This window comes from Anabrus simplex, chromosome 3, assembly GCF_040414725.1.
Source record: "Anabrus simplex isolate iqAnaSimp1 chromosome 3, ASM4041472v1, whole genome shotgun sequence".
Lineage (NCBI taxonomy): Eukaryota > Metazoa > Arthropoda > Insecta > Orthoptera > Tettigoniidae > Anabrus > Anabrus simplex.
In genome coordinates, this window is record NC_090267.1 from 479,292,776 (window position 1) to 479,310,250 (window position 17,475).

The following is a 17,475-nucleotide window of genomic DNA, read 5'->3' on the forward strand; positions in this document are numbered from 1 at the left end:
TACCACTGCAATGTCAACTGTTTAACAACCCATTAGCCAAGGGAAAGAAATGCGCTTTTTTAAAACTGGTGGGTGGAGTGCAGTTGATAAACTACTTTGATTAATTACCCGAGGTCGTAGCATCGAACTCTTATGCAGTCGGTCAGCGTTTAAGAGTGTTCATAATGCAAAGAATTTATACAATATTTACTAGCCCGTTAAAAAGTCCGCTATGTAATACTAGTACGTAAGTCTGTCTTCGACAGTCGAAATTACTATCTATAAATTAATTGGAAATTTTACATGGACTATTAATATGTCTTATGAATAGAAATTACAGTTTCCAGGTTTTATGCCGCATTCGAATGGAATCAAAACAGGTACTGTTCCTTTACAAAACATACTGCGTGCAGTTGTAGCTGGGAGTTGTACTTTGACATCTATGGATCTGCATACTCTTGGGAATACAACATACAACTGTCGAAAGCACTGGGGAGATTTATCCCACCCTAAATATTTATGCTCCTGTCTTAGTCATTGTGACAGATACGCCTAAAATTAGATGAAACTTCCTTCTTTTAAGAACATATGCAATACACAGGTGCTAGATCTATTCTTAGATTAAAGGACTTTCTCCCTCAAGCTGAGTCTGTCTGATATTCTGCATGAACAATATTTTTGTCTAGCTTCCATAAACTCAATTTCGTTCCTTTGCACAAACCAGCTTTATTAACTTCATTATCATTATGGAGTCAATGAAATGAAATGTCGTATGGCTTTTAGTACCGGGATATCCCAGGACGGGTTCGGCTCGCCAAGGTGCAGGTCTTTCTATTTGACACCCGTAGGCGACCTGCGCGTCGTGATGACGATGAAATGATGATGATGACAACACATACACCCAGCCTCCGTGCCGTAGGAATTAACAAATTAAGGTCAAAATCCCCGACCCGGCCGGGAATCGAACCTGGAACCCTCTGAACCGAAGGCCAGTACGCTGACCGTTCAGCCAACGAGTCGAACATGGAGTCAATGATAATGTATGTTATTTGGTCACCTATCAAACTACTCAAACTACTGATGATTTTAACTTGTTCGTTTCTACTTTGGAAAAACTGAACTCTGGCTTGGGCGGAAAGAATAACCTAGTGGATCTCGTACAATATTTTGTAAGATAATGGATTGAAGAATCTCAATATTTCCATTTGTCCGAGTTCTCGGTTTTCGAGTTTTAGAGGCCATTCACTGAATTTAATTCTATTTTTTGGGAAAAAAATATGATATTTAAATCTTGACTGGGAAACACTTATTCTGTAACAGTGAGGAACTAGTGCCAGACACTGTCTGAAGCCTGCATCAAGCAAGAGCACATTTCCAGCGTAAACTGATTTGTTGTTCATTGTATGTTGATGTTTAAAGAGCGTGAAGGAGAGTCATGCTGCCTCTTCCCATCCGACTAACTCATTCTATCTCATTTACTCCGCCTTCTGACATTCTTATGTGGCACGTAGAGCCCTACTAATTTATAGCCGCATCACTGTCTACTTTCATATTTCTCCGAACGCATCCTCTTAGCTTCAATTTTTTTGGTCTCTGTAACTGAATATTTTATCTTTGCCAATTAGCCCTTTGTTTACCCTTTTTGTCTTCCTTGTGGGTTTTTTTTGCTAGGGGCTTTACGTCGCACCGACACAGATAGGTCTTATGGCGACGATGGGATAGGAAAGGCCTAGGAGTTGGAAGGAAGCAGCCGTGGCCTTAATTGAGGTACAGCCCCAGCATTTGCCTGGTGTGAGAATGGGAAACAACGGAAAACCATTTTCAGGGCTGCCGATAGTGGGATTCGAACCTACTATCTCCCGGATGCAATCTCACAGCCGCGCGCCTCTACGCGCACGGCCAACTCGCCCGGTTTGTGGGGTTTTAATCATTATCATCATCATCTGTTTACCCTCCAGGTTCGGTTTTTCCCTCGGACTCAGCGAGGGATCCCACCTCTACCGCCTGAAGGGCAGTGTCCTGGAGCTTCAGACTCTTGGTCGGGGGATACAACTGGGGAGAATGACCAGTACCTCGCCCAGGCGGCCTCACCTGCTATGTTGAACAGGTACCTTGTGGGGGGATGGGAAGATTGGAAGGGATAGGCAAGGAAGAGGGAAGGAAGCGGCCGTGGCCTTAAGTTAGGTACCATCCAGGCATTCGAGTGGAGGAGAAGTGGGAAACCACGGAAAAACCACTTCCAGGATGGCTGAGGTGGGAATCGAACCCACCTCTACTCAGTTGACCTCCCGAGGCTGAGTGGACCCCGTTCCAGCCCTCGTACCAATTTTCAAATTTCGTGGCAGAGCCGGGAATGGAACCTGGGCCTCCGGGGGTGGCAGCTAATCACCACAGAGGCGGACATGGGGTTTTAATGCTTTGCATTTAGAAACAAATTGATTTAGCACACGAAACTCATACAGCCTTTGATGATCGAGAATTGAAAGTATGAATGACGTGATATATGGAAGGTGAAGCCCGGTGCTGGCACAGAGCCATCTCCTGTCGAATAACACCATGGGGTCTGCTCGAGGCTTAACGTCCCCATCCGACGGACGAATCACCATCAACAGCGTCATATGCCCTCACTCAACATGTGCACTGCGTACAGGTTTGGAATTTAATCCAGGCTTTTGGCTCGCAATTTAGTGATTAGAAATCGTATACCACCACCTCTCCTTCCCTGCCAGGCAACATTCTGATTGTAAAAATATTCTCGACGAATGAGGTTCGAACCCAGATTGTCTGAGACAATAACTTCATGCTTGCACGCTCACGGCAACCAGAGAGTCTGATGTATTGTCTGCGTATATAGAGATACTCTGTTTTCATACTCCAGAATGGAAGAAAATTACTCATTCAATTAACCAAAAGAGAGGTGCGACTCGTTGGCTGAATGGTCTTCGGTTCAGAAGTTCCCGGGTTCGATTATCGGCCGCGTCGGGGATTTAAACCACACATTGGAAAATTCCAATGTCCTGGGGGCTGGTGTTTGTGCTATCCCCAACATCCCAGCAACTCGCACATCACACATAACACTATCCTCCACTACAATAACACGAAATCACTTACACATGGCAGATGCCGCCCACCCTCATTGGAGGGTCTGCCTTACAAGGGCTGCACTTCGCTAGAAATAGCCACACGAAAGCTAAAAGTGAAAGGGAGTATTTTTCACTAAACAGTTCAAGAATGATGGCCGATTCTTGCATTGTTCTGGTAACCCATAACTTGTACCAGCTTAAGTCTATGAAACGTTACCGTTTTCACAATGCCCGTCTCATTTCGACAACATGCCGATAGTCATCATGGCGATGAGACAATAACATCACTGATGGAAACATATTTTTCCTCAGAAAAGTCCAAAAGTCGTGGTCGTGAAAGGATAATAGTATTTTTTCTGGTAAGGAAGACATAGAAATCTATAACTGTTAGCAATTTCAGCTGTTGAGTCCTTCTCGTTTTCTCAAAGTCGCTGTGGATGACAGACAGAATTAAGGATTTGACATATATAGATGCGAATAAGCCCATTAGGACTACGCAAAGTCGGCCTCTGTGGTGTAGTGATTAGCGTGATTTGTTGCCGCCCCTGGAGGACCGGGTTCGATTCCCGGCTCTGAAAAGTGGTACGAGGGCTGTAACGGGGTCCACTCAGTCTCGGTAGGTAAACTGAGTAGAAGGGGGTTCAATTCCCTCCTCAGAAATCTTCGAAGTGTTTTTCCGTGGTTTTTCAATTCTCCAGGCCAATGCCGGGATTGTACCTAACTTAAGGCCACGGCCGCTTCTTTCACTCTTCCTTATCCACCCCTTCTAACATTCCCATCCCCCCCACAAGTTCCCCGTTCAACATAGCGAGTGAAGCCTCCTGGGCGATGTACTGGTTCCCCTCTACAATTGTATACCCAGATCGAATGTCTCACGCACGAGGACACTGCCCTTGAGGTGGTAGAGTTGGGGTCCCCCGCTGAGTCCTACGGAGAAACAACTCTGGATGTTAAAGAAAGGAAGAAAGAAAGAATGAAAGGAGTACCTGAATATATATATCGATATATATATATTTATTTGCTAGTTGCTTTATGTTGCACCGACACGGATAGGTCTTATGGCGACGATGGGATAGGAAAAGGCTAGGAGTGGGAAGGAAGCGGCCGTGGCCTTAATTAAGGTACAGCCCCAGCATGTGCCTGGTGTGAAAATGAGAAAGCACGGAAAACCATCTTCAGGTCTGCCGACAGTGTGGTTCGAACATACTATCCCCCGAATACTGGATACTGGCCGCACTTAAGCGACTGCAGCTATCGAGCTCGGTAAACGCGAAATTTTTAGAGGCATGCATTTGCCTTCCTTCGTACCATCTTTTGCTTCATTCTTTTACTGTGGGCTTCCTTTTTGTCTTCAGACTAGGTTGTTCCAGTCTTCTTCTTTGGTCTTTTCTCTCCGTCAACTTGCCATTTGTGAATTTGGGATCTGAAGAATACACGATTTCGAAATCTGCTGCTGTAGTAACTGCTTGTTTCAAATCGGTTTTGATTTCGCAAATCCATTTCAGTTTTTCTGTTAAGGCTTTTCTCCTGTTTTCGTAAAACTCGGCTATTTGTTTTGTAAGTCTGTCTGGATGTATTCTTTTAATAGGTCCATATAATATTAACAGGTGTTTCCTAATTGTCACTGTAAATATTTGCGTATTGTCTCTGAATCGGGATTGCCCGGCGAGAACTTTTGGGCCTAGATATTTTCTTATGATTATAACATTCGGCTTCTCAGTGCTTTTTGTGTCTGTTTTACTGTTCAAAATTAGCATTTCTGACCAATAAAGGTATTCTGGTTTAGCGAGTCTATTGTAATTTCTTAGTTTTGTGTACTTTTGTACACTTTTGTGGCAGATACTTTGGGTTATTCGGTATGCAGTTTCTATCTTTCGGCATCTAATTTCATTGGCTTTTGTTTCGAGTCCATTTTTCTGAATTGTTTCAAAGTAGGTATTATTATTATTATTATTATTATTATTATTATTATTATTATTATTATTATTATTATTATTATTATTATTATTATTATTATTATTATTATTATTATTATTATTATTATTTCCTTGCATACAACCCTATGCCCGGGATGTGCTCCTTCCCTAATTCTTCATTTGACTCAGCACCTTCAGATCTGAAGCCCGTAGTATCCTATATGCCCACCATGATAATGTTCATCCACCGCTTCATTGGCCTTCTAGGTAGATGGCTTCGAGTTCTGCTGAGTTTTAGAACTGTTTTCTTTACCAAATGGCCAGTTTTTCATGCCTTAGTCACTCCACCATATTCGAACCTCCCTCATTTTCTTTCAGAATCGACGCTTCACCAATTCTTCGTCGTACACCCTCGTCCATTGTATGGTCACAGTGAGTTAGTCTGGATGTCCACTCAAGCACCTTCTACTCCCAGGATAGTGAAGACATTTTCCTTGTCACCGGTCAATATGCTGAAGCCGTAGAGAAAAGCTGGTCATATCGCAGTCTCCTAAATTTTCACATTTAGACATATATGATACTGTTTCAAAAAGACGAAACAGGTGACCTTTCTCTCCATTATTCTTATTCCGTCTACTATCCTCTTCACTTTTTTTACCCACAAATTCTTGTAAAATTAGGCTATAAATAATATGTTACTGGCAAGGGGAATCACAATCCCTGGAGAGGAAACTAAAACCCCAAGGTTTGCCGATGGTATTGTTATTTTATCAGATGTTTCTGAAGGTCAGGGGAAATTGCTATATGATACGGACAGAGTCCAGGGAAAGGAGTAAAACTTGAGTATAAGTAAGTCCAAAACAAAAGTCGCGGAGTGGGGTCGAACGAATTCAGGTGATGCCGGGAATTCAAGGTTAGGAAATGGAAAAAGGAGTAGATGTATATTGTTACTTGGGTAGCAAAATAACTAATGATGGAAGAAATAAGGAGGACATTAAATTCAAACTAGCACAAGCTTCTTCTTCTTATGACGCCGTCTCCCTCCGAAGGTTGGCGATCCAATTGATTATGATTACACGCGAAACGGCAGCACGGAAGATTTCTATCGACGTATGTCCATACCACCGCCGCAGGTCTTTCAGCCAGGAATTTCTCCGTCTTCCCACAGATCTTTTCCCATCAATCTTCCCTTGAATGATCAGTCGGAGAAGTTCGTATCTTTCACCTCTCATGATGTGCCCGAGGTAGCTCAGCTTACGCTTCTTGATGGTTATGAAAAGCTCTTTCGTCTTGTTCAAGATGTTGAGGACTTCTTCATTTGTCTTCTTTTCTACCCAAGATATTCGGAGTATTCTCCTGTATAAGTACATTTCAAAAGATTCGATACCCTTCTCCATTAAAGGGCTAAGCGTCTACCCTTCAAAACCATACAGAAGGACAGGAAAGACATAACAACGTAGCATTCGAACTCTGAGCAGGAGGTTGAGTTCTCGGCTGGTGAATAAGATCCTCATGGTATAGAACATATTTTTTGCTTGTCAATTCCTGGATAAGATTTCGCATTTTGAATCACAATGCTGGTTCACTAGAGTTCGAAGGTATTTGATAGAAGATACTTGTTGGACAATGTTGTTGTTGATGTAAAGGGAGGCCTGTTTTGGTGTTTTTGAGAATACAATCAGCTTGGTCTTGTTAATATTCAAGGATAAACCGTAGGTTTCACTGGTCCTCACGATGTTGTTTATAATGATTTGAAGATCACTAGGGTTGCTGGCTAACACAATTTTGTCATCAGCAAATCGGATGTTATTAATAACAAAGCCATTGATCTTGATACCTAGATTAACATCTTCCATAGCCTCTCTGAACACAGCTTCAGAGTAGATGTTGAAAAGGAGTGGGGAGAGGACACATCCCTGGCAGACACCTCTTCGTATAGCTATGTTCTATTTTGACCTCTGCTGTTTAATTCCAGTACAGATGGGAAATTATACGAAGATCACCAACATCTACACCAGTAGATTTTAAAATCTCAACAAGTTTTGCATGAGATACGCATCAAATGCTTTTCGGTAGTCGATGGAACAAGCGTATACATCTACATTCATATCTAGGCGTCTCTGGGTCAAAACATTCAAGGAGAAAAGAGCCTCGCGAGTACCCAGTCCATTCCTAAAGCCAAACTGAGTATGTCCAACTTGGTGTTCGCATTTGAGGTAGATTCGAGCGTGGATGATACGCAGAAATACCTTTATCACATGGGACATTAGGCTGATCATACGATAATCACCACAAGCAAGGAATGTTTTTCTTAAGAAAAATTTTCTCACTTGGAAGTTTGAAACAGGAATTAGAAATATGTTTTTGAAGACTTTCGTCTGGATCATGGCATTGTATGGAAGTGAAACATTGACGGTATCTAGCTCAGAAAGAAAGAGAATAGAAGATTTTGAAATGTGGTGTTACAGAATGCTGAAGTGACATGTATTGATCGAATCACGAATGAAGAGGTACTGAATCGAGTTAGTGAGAGGAGATCGATTTGGTTAAATTTGATGAGGAGGAGTATTAGAATGATAGGACACATCTTAAGACACTCAGGAATTGTTCTGTTGGTTTGGAGGGACGTGTAGGCGGTAAGAACGGTAGGGGTAGACCAAGGTATGAATATTCCAAGCAGATTAGAGCCGATGTAGGATGTAGTAGTTATGTAGGATTGAAAAGATTAGCTTAGGATAGGGTGGCATGGAGGGTTGCATCAAACTAGTTTGATCACTCAAACAACGACACGATGTTATTGCTGTTATCGTGTTAATTGTGCTCCATACTTTGCAGTCAGTTGCGTTTGCAGTTCTGCTAAACGTTTTCAACGGTTAACTTTTGAACAACATATTCCTCACCTTTTTACTCTGTCACTGAGTGGTGTAATTCAAATATGAATGAATGTAAAAGTAATACTGTTGGTACGAATGAATTGTCTCGGAAGTAAAGGTTTACTTATTACATTATGTTCATCATCCACCTTCTCATGGAGATATTTAATGGGATTTAATGAGATTATTAATGGGACAATTGCTCTATACTACTCTGTCGATTGATGTATTTTATTATCATGTACTATTCTCTTTAGCTTCCATGAAACTACTCGGTAACGCCAAAGCCATGTTGACATAACGGACCTCTTGAAATCTCCAAAGTTACGCTCACGTGTTCTTGATGAAAGGAGGAATACTAGGGAAAGGATGACCTACCACAATCATGAAATCTCCGACTGAGAAGGTCTAAGTATTAACCCTTTGGCTTTGCTACGGTACTGACAAGGCTGCCTACATCTAGGTTTGGATTACGCATCAGTGAATGCAACTCAATATTTGTTTAAATTACCTAAATGATAAGAAAACTAGATGCACTCCTATTAGGAGTATACCTAGCTGAGACGATGTATAGTTCGATTCCGGGTTAGGTTTTCAAGAAACTTCAAAATGAAATTTCCACATCTTGAGAATCATATGAACTTGGGGCGTGGCTAACTGCACAAGTGGTTGTTTTTTGTGAATTCACACAGAATAGTTAGAAAATAAATCAGAAAACTCTGAAAGGAGCAAGTGTATATTTTCCGCAGTTATTAGGAAACGGTCGATAAAGACATGTCAACAATAATTGAATTGGTCATTTGAGTTTCTCATTTAAAGAATTAAAAATAATATATTTATTTACTTTATGAAAGAAAACGCTATACAGTGTTTTACTTAGGAGGAATCTTATATTAAAATTAATGATACTGACTTATGATGTTTCTCAAGTTAATGGACAGATTATTGGGTAGCAGAAGAAATTCTGAAGCGATTTTCACTCATTGAAATACAACATTCCGCCTCCGTAGCGTAATGTTTAGCTCTACGAGTTACCGGCCTCAGCGGACCGGGTTCGATTCCGGGTACTGCAATAAATTTAAGATTGACAGGAGGACTGGTATGTGGTTAAAATTGATGAGTGGTGAGGTGGCTGGTACACCCAGCTCACCTCCATTAGGAGTTTTAACTGGGAGAAATCTGCACCACTTCTGGGCGAGGACACAAGTTTACTTTACTTGTATACCAGAAATATGCCACTTTCCTTTACAATCTATGCTTTGTAGTAGATTTGTTGTTAATAGCTAAACAAAATATCCAGAATTTTACAGGAAAATTTTATTCTACCTCTGGTAAGTATGATTCAGTTTTTTTATCTCCTCATTGTTTGAAAGAAAGCCTTTCTGCGTTGAGCTCGTTACCGGTGTTACAGATACCTATGCCTATGAACTTGGAGACAATCTATAAAAATCTCTGGCCTGAACCGTACATTTTTGGTCACTGGAGTGTGCGAATACATATAGTGCATCATTTCGAAATGAAGAACATTTGTCTGTTGTCGCGACACACCTTTACCAAGACATTCACTGAAGAGAATTCTCTATCATTTAATACCTTTTACACAGATTCCTTGAAATTATCACAACCTCATTAATAAGAAAACAAGGAAGGAGTTCTTATAATAACAGCTTAGCAAAATTAACCACTAATGTACATTCCATCAAGTAGTTTAATTTTCCTCTTTACTCGGTACTGCAAAATATTTCTGAAGTAGTCAGCTGTACAGTAGAGAAATAACAGACGTCAGCGAGTATTTTTTTTTGTTACAATTCGTTTCACGTCGCACCGGCGTAGATAGGTCTTATAGCGGTGTGCTGATTGTGGGAGAAGGAAGCAATTGTTGTCTTAAGGGGAGTCGGAAAGCCCTATCTTGATAATGTTAATTTGACAGAAAAGGTGGCCCGTTATCTCAGGAAGTATTAAGGTTAGAGCTTTAATATTTTAAACGACTTGTATTTACACCCTTTCCATAAGTACTGAACCAGGATTGAATGGTTGGAGCAAACATTTGTAAAATTATGAAATTGTTTAATAAGTTCTAAGTTTTTAACAAACAATGTCATTATAAATGTATGCAAATCAGAAACTATATATGTGAAGTGCTTTTATCTGGTTCAGTAGCTGTATCATGGCACAAGGTGACTCTCTGCAAACTATGAACTACCTATCCAGTATATTTTCTGAGATAATGGGTCAAACGTGTGAAAAAAGTCATTTTTCAGAATATGATTTCAAAGTTAAACAGAATGTTCACTCTCACATTTACCCACAACAGTGCCTAAAATCCAACTCTATTTAATCGAAACTAATGAAATGACAGTGCCGGAAACCTCTGTGCATAACATTCAGGAATAGAACAGTGAAAACCACAGCCTCCTAGATTAAAGGGTTCCACATATTTTCAAAAACAAAAATGTCTAAGTTGCCCAATTTGACAATTTTGCATTGATTTTTAAAATATTTCTTTAAAATGCTTCCATGTGTCGTATTAAAATAAACTGTACACTATTCTAATCAGCAGAGTCCAAATAATTGAATGAGGCAGCATTTGGAAAAAGTCATTCTTTTATTTTTTTTGGTTTCCTTACTTATGGTACAGTCCCAGCATTAACCTGGTTGAAACTGTGAAACCACGGAAAACCTACTTCAGAGCTGCCGACTGTGAGATTCGAAGAGTGACTCATGTGAATTGCTTTGATAAAAAATAGAAAACATACAGCGTGACTTACACTGGTTTCTGTGGTGGAAAGTATATTAATCACTGAAGAATAGAAATATATTCCTAATTAATTTTCGTCAAAAACTGACTTATGCTCTTTCTCAATTTCTTAGAAAATTTGAAGGTCCACATCAACCAACCAATCAAGTCCACCATTTGGGTCTTTTCCAAGAAACTGCAAGCTTTTTTGAACGACGAGAGGTTCTCTAAACATGTCGAAAATCCTGTGTGGAAGCAAATAGTGGCCATTTCTAGGACTTAAAGAGATGAAGTGAGACTTGTTAAAGTTTTGTTGCAATATCTTTATTGGTATTGGAATTATTAAGGAAAAACCGGGTTAAGTAGCGAGTGGGGCAAGCTATAATAACTGAAGTCCGGATGTTTTGGCAGTAATAGGCAAACTAATTTGGCTGGTAAGGAATGTGGACCAGTCCACTATTCCGTAAAGTAGCGATAGTAACATAATCTCTAGGGGATCTGATAGATCGTGGCCCTATTGTTTATGCAAATCTAATAACAGATTTGCCGCGCGGGCTAGAGTAGAACATAATTCCTAGGGGTTCTGATAGACAGTGCCCCTAGTATTTATGCAAATCTCATAGCATTACCGGGTTAGAGTATACCGTAACTTCTAGGGGTTCTAATAGATCGTGCCCTAATTTTATGCAAATCTTGTAGCAGAACTATTATCCTGGCATGAGTATAACATAACTTGTAGGGGTTCTATAGATCCTGACCTAAATTTATTCAAATCTCATTGCAGAACTGTTATCCTGGCGAGAGCATAACATAACTGCTAGGGGTTCTAATACATCCTGCCCTAATTTAATCCAAATCTCAAAGCAGAATTGTTATCCTGGCAAGAGTATAACGTAACTAAAGGTTCGAATAGATCCCGCCCTAATTTTATGCAAATCTCATAGAAGAACTGTTGTCCGGGCTAGAATATAACATAACTTCTAGAGTTTAAAACAGACCGTGCCCCAAATGTTTATGCAAATCGCATAAACAGAACTGTTATCCTGGCTAGGGTATAAAGCCGCTTCGGTAAGTTTTCATTCTTCCTTAAAAATGCATGAACATCTGGGCTCAGTAATTAATAACATATGAATATACAAAACACTGTAACATGACAAGCCTTCAGGGTATCAATAAAGTTTTAACACATTTCATTGGATATCAATGTTTATTTTTTATTTCATACAAAACACATACACTCACACAGTATTTTACAAAAAATATATATTTGTTTTATCGTATAGTGCGCTATCTTGGGTAATAATATTATGTACAAAAGCGCACTCTCGATATAAGTCAACGTTGTTTAACGTCATCTAAAATGTAAGCCATGCTTTCGTGCGTTCAGTCGAGATAGTTAACACGTTCGAGAAGAACAATGTAATGCTTTGAGGTCTCGGATTCTAAATTGCACGTGTTCATATGACCTGGAACTAATCTGATGCTGCATAATCCATCCCGTATGAATATCCATACAAGGCATAACGACCAGCTTAGATTTGTTGTATGCGGTAATCAGCCAGTTTTTAAGGTGTGTATGTGCCAAGAAAGGCTACTTCAAGGACGAAGCAGCATCCACTAAGTTCAGGGTCATTATCGTGAACCTTATCGGATTGTGTGATCAGTATGTAGTGATTCTGACATTAACCGAAATGCGGTATAGATGTAAGAGAAACGTTGACATGAGCGGAGAAGGTTATCCTGAGCCTAGAACCCTCGACATCAATTCGGTATCAATAATAATAATAATAATAATAATAATAATAATAATAATAATAATAATAATAATAATAATAATAATAATAATAATAATAATAATAATAATAATAATAATAATAATAATAATAATAATAATAATAATAATAATAATAATAATGTTTGTTTTGTGTCCCTCGAATCACTTTTCAGAGACGGCGAGATGCCGGAATTTTGCCCCTTAGTACTTCATCCGACGCGAGGATGACATATTTGAACACCTTCAAATACCACCGGACTGAGCCGGAATTGGACCGGCCTACTTGAGTTCAGAAGGCCAGTGCTCTACCCCTTGATCTACACAGCCCGGCCATTTAACAATTTATGGGCAACGATACGGGTAAAACATAACAGGAAAAAATTACGACAATGAACCGTCGCAGGATAAATGCTAAGAAAAAGACGCCATGATTGTTGTAAGCAATCTAGAAATAGGTTACACCAGAAGAATAAGGATTGGTATAGACTTTATCTGTATAGTACGGCTAGTTGAGAATAGGTTGAAAACCCCACAGGTGGCTTGAAATTTTATTTTATTTTTTATTTTCGAAATAATATTTAAGTACACTCATTTTTCTTCTCAACCATGAATGGCAGTGAGGTTACGTTGAGAAAGTATCCGTGTTCTGTGCCGGTAAAGAGTTTACATTGAACACCGTAATATCTTGCCTAAATGGAAACATATAAATGAAAATGTGAACATTTCTTCTCACTAGATCTCGTGCCAAAAGCCAGGGTTCAATTCCGAACATCTCCGTGGTGAGAACATGTAATGTTCCTGTTAGTGATTCATCCGTCAGATGGAGACGTTAAGCCTTGAGCAGACAAGAGAAGGCTATGTGCCGACACCAGCATTCAGCCGGTTGCCGAAATGCGTCAAATAGGAATAGAAATACTTCTTTCCGGAGGCCACTTGCAAACAATCAAACTATTAATTATTATCAGTGTCACCTTATAGACCCTGCTAATCCCCATCTGTTTATTAAGGATTTCGGAACAAATATTCAGTTCAGAAAGAAAAAAATTGTAACAATTGTATGGCTATAGCTACCGTGTGCAGATGTTTTATTTTTGACGCCATCTGGTTACCTGCTTTTCAATTTTCAATTTAGATTTGCTCTAGACGGCAGAGTGAATGGAATATCTTTCGGTCGTCTATGGATGAACGTTAATTAATTTTTTCAGGTTAACAAACACGAACTTTGTCACCAGAGATCTTTTACATGCCAACATGGAGTGTCGGATGTACTTTTGTTCAACCTTAGAAATCCGATTATCTCTCCGGGAACCCGTTACCTTGGAATCAGGAGACCGACACTCTACCACTGATCCAGAGAGGGTGTTCTAGAGAGATGATACTGTGCTTCAGCTCAGCCTGCTACATGAATAAGATGATAATGTTTAGATTATGAGGAACGAAGTTATGTGTATATCTTTATCTACTACAGATTTGGAAAAACCAAGGTGTCGAACGTCTGTACCGCAATGTTTCCTAAATGTGTAAAAAAATTATCTCAAATTTTAAACTCCGTCAACTCCCGTTGCGCTAAGTCAAAAATAAATCTGTAAACCTGAGAACAGAAAATCAAGGAAGAACCGACTGCGTCAGTGATACAATTTAAAAAATCTTGCTCCAATTTTTTAAGTTCAGGAATCATTTGGCTGTGAATTGTGGGTGGCGTAGTTTGAGATGGCTTTCCGTGCTTTCCGATTGTTTCACCGGGCAAATACCGGGCGTGTATTTTAATTAACGCCACCACGCTGCTTCTCATCCATAGGCCTCTTCCATCCCCTTGTTGCCGAAAACCTAAAAAAGTGTTCGCGACATTACACCATCAGCAAAATTAAATACTGTTGCTGAGATAATTTATTGCATTCATTGTATCTGCTCGATTTGTGCTGGGTAAGCAGTAAATGCAACCTTTATGTACTGCATCTATTCGTGACAGTGACGTCAATGATCTGTGTACAATGCATTTCAGCTTGGTTTACCGCGGCATTGATTAATGGACGTATGCCACGCTAAAGGAATGAACAGTCTTCATAAATTACTGAACTATACAGCAACTAGGGACTAATGTACTTTCTTTAATTACAAAGACTTGGATTCGTCAATTTTAGTACCTTGTTCTTATACTGAGAATTGCGTTCCATTCTTTGTTCTTCTGGATTCTCCTGGATCTTAAGTGCTATTTTTTACAACTTGCCAATATGGTAAAGGTGTTCCCAGTTTACCCGAAAGAGCGAGGATTCGATTCCGCTCCAGGAAATCGGAAAATTTACAAATGAAATTTCCACTTTTGGAGAGGCCGGGTGGTTCACTGAGCTTACACACAAAATGAGCTCCAGGTTATATTCTGGGGACAGAGTCAGCTGAACGTAGGACGTAGAACCACTCTATCCCATTTAGTGCCAAGATTCTCCCTTCTCCTCAAAGGGCCTTTTTGACCTGGAGGGAGAAGGGCTTGAACCGATTATATCTTCATATACTTCTTCCCGGCGTTTCCCCAATTACAATACTTGGGGTTGGATTCTTACGATCCGATGCCTTTATTATGTTTTGTGATTTATTCGCAATTCCGTGTGGATTGCATTGGGATATATTGTATAAAAATGAAGATGCGTATTAAAAGGAATGCAAAAACGCAGCCTAAAAGCTAGAGGATTTAACTAGACCTGGCCAAAATCTTCGCCCTTGCTAGCAATCGAACTCGGTTTTCTCTGAACCGAAAGTGCAGTTCTCTAACCATTCAACCAATGAACCGAGTTTGGAAAGGGTTATTTAGTACAAAAATATTTTAAATGTCACGTAGGTTGGGCACACCCGTCTTTTTCTGCGAAAACCGTAACATCGCCAAAAATGCACTTATTGACGAGAAAGACCAGGAAACACTTATATGCGGAGTATACCAAACGAAGAAGTAACAGAATATCTGTCACGAGATCGAGAACGTGTTGGCGAAAGTTTTCTGATGCCCTATTCTCCTTTTTGGAATTAAGAAGGAGCTGGATGAAGTTTCAAATTAACAATGTGTTCCATTGTAAGATGTTATGGATACAACGTTAACTTTAGTACGAATAAGTCTGAGCAACGTCTCTGAAAATGTCAAGGCCATAGAACTAATTCTGCTTTCGTTGTACCTCATGCTATTCAGTATTTCGATTAATGCCTCCAAATGACGATTATCTTTTATTGCACCTTTTATCCTTGCAAATGAGAACATAATGCGTAAGGAAATGTTCAAATCTTAATTGCATATGTAACTTCATGCTCGGCTAAACAAAGACACAGAAAGAAGTACTGCACCAAGGTCTACCAGTTGACTGTAAGCCTTGAGGACACACGGAAAATATTCCTAGCGGGAAGAAAAAGTTATACAACATATGTTCCTTCTGTATAATTAACATAACCTTGTTTCATTATTATAGCCTGGTGGACTGAATTATCAGGAAGATATTATGTGAGACTTAGTAACCGCAGAATTAGTTAATAACCAAGATTAGATAATTAACTTCGTTCCACTTGTAGTGATATAATCCTATTGCCATAAAGAGAAGAGAATTAATCAGCGTCCCAATTATTTGCTTGGTCGTTGCCAGTGATAGTTCATACAACAAAAGGTAGATGCAGTATGCAAATTGGTAGAAAAAAGAAGGTTTCACAGTGACAAGATCTCAACTCTTACTCTCAGCACAGAAAGAAAAACAAACGTTCTAAAGACATGTGTTTGAAATTTATTGCTAAATGGTTGGTCTCTCTTGACAGAAGACAAAATGAGTTTAAAATGTGGTTCTGGAGAAGACCTATCAAAACTTGCCGGACATAAATAAGAAGTTTTAAAAGAAATGCGATATATATTATCCAGAGGATGAAAGCAACATTTTTACTACTTATTCAGACACAATACGTATTATCACTGAATGTCGGAAATAAAGAAATGAAGAAACGAAGTAACTAAGCAGACAGCATAACAAGAAAGAAGAAAGGTAGCAATGATATCGTTGGCAGGTAAAGCGTGTGCCCAGTGAACAAAGAGGTACTAACTGATAAATAACCTTAAACTCTATGGCCTATTTAGACTAATAAATACCGTCCATAAGAAAAAGAACCTACACACAAAATATGCACTTTGCACACATTAAACGGTCAAGTTAAATCTTTCCTGTACGCAGTATTACTGCTTTTTATTCTTTTTATCTTCACCTGTTTACGAATTCTACTAACATCATGACTCTCAAAATCAGCTTGACAACCTGCTTCCTGGATGGATACAGAAGTTAGTAGTAACTACATGTTTAAACGTAGTATTATAAATTTATTTCAATTAATTTGTGAATAATTTTTGTATGTACTGAATTCGCTACAACATCTAGCTGCTTGTAAAGCAACATTAAAAAATACTAGTTTATTTCCTTTCAAAATAGTTTTCTTACCATAAGCTTTAATTAATTAATTCAATTCAATTCCTTCTCTACTCTCACCAACAGAGTTCTTTATTATAAACAAGTTAACATATTTAAATCATCGTAATCACATTAATATTTAAGATTAACTGCCGGTATTTTATAAGCCTTTGCTCAGCTCATAATGGACTCACGTAATATTGTGCATAAATTCATAATGATTAAATAATTATAATCTCTTCCAGTATTATACTTGGGAGTACCTTGTTGAGGCTGTAAAGGCGTTCACGGTTCACACGGAAAGATATACTGTAGTTTCGATTTCTCATCAGAAAGTAGCAACATTTAGAAATTATATTTTTAGTTCTGAAGGTATTCATGGCTCTGAGGTTAACTCAGCCACCAACAAAAATGAGTACCAGGAATAGAGCTAACCGCTCTATCTCACTTACTGTAGTGCCCAATATTAGATAGTAGAAACCTTTACCTTCCCCTCCTCCACGGGTCTGCATGAGTTTCAAGGAGGTGACTTCTATCTATCAAATTTTTATATGTTTAGGATTTTACTTAAAGTTCCTCTTTTATCTCGTACCGAAATGTTTATATATTATATTCAGTTTAAACGCTACATAAAGGATTTCATTAAAATTAATCAAATTAAAATAATAATTAAAATTTATACACACTAA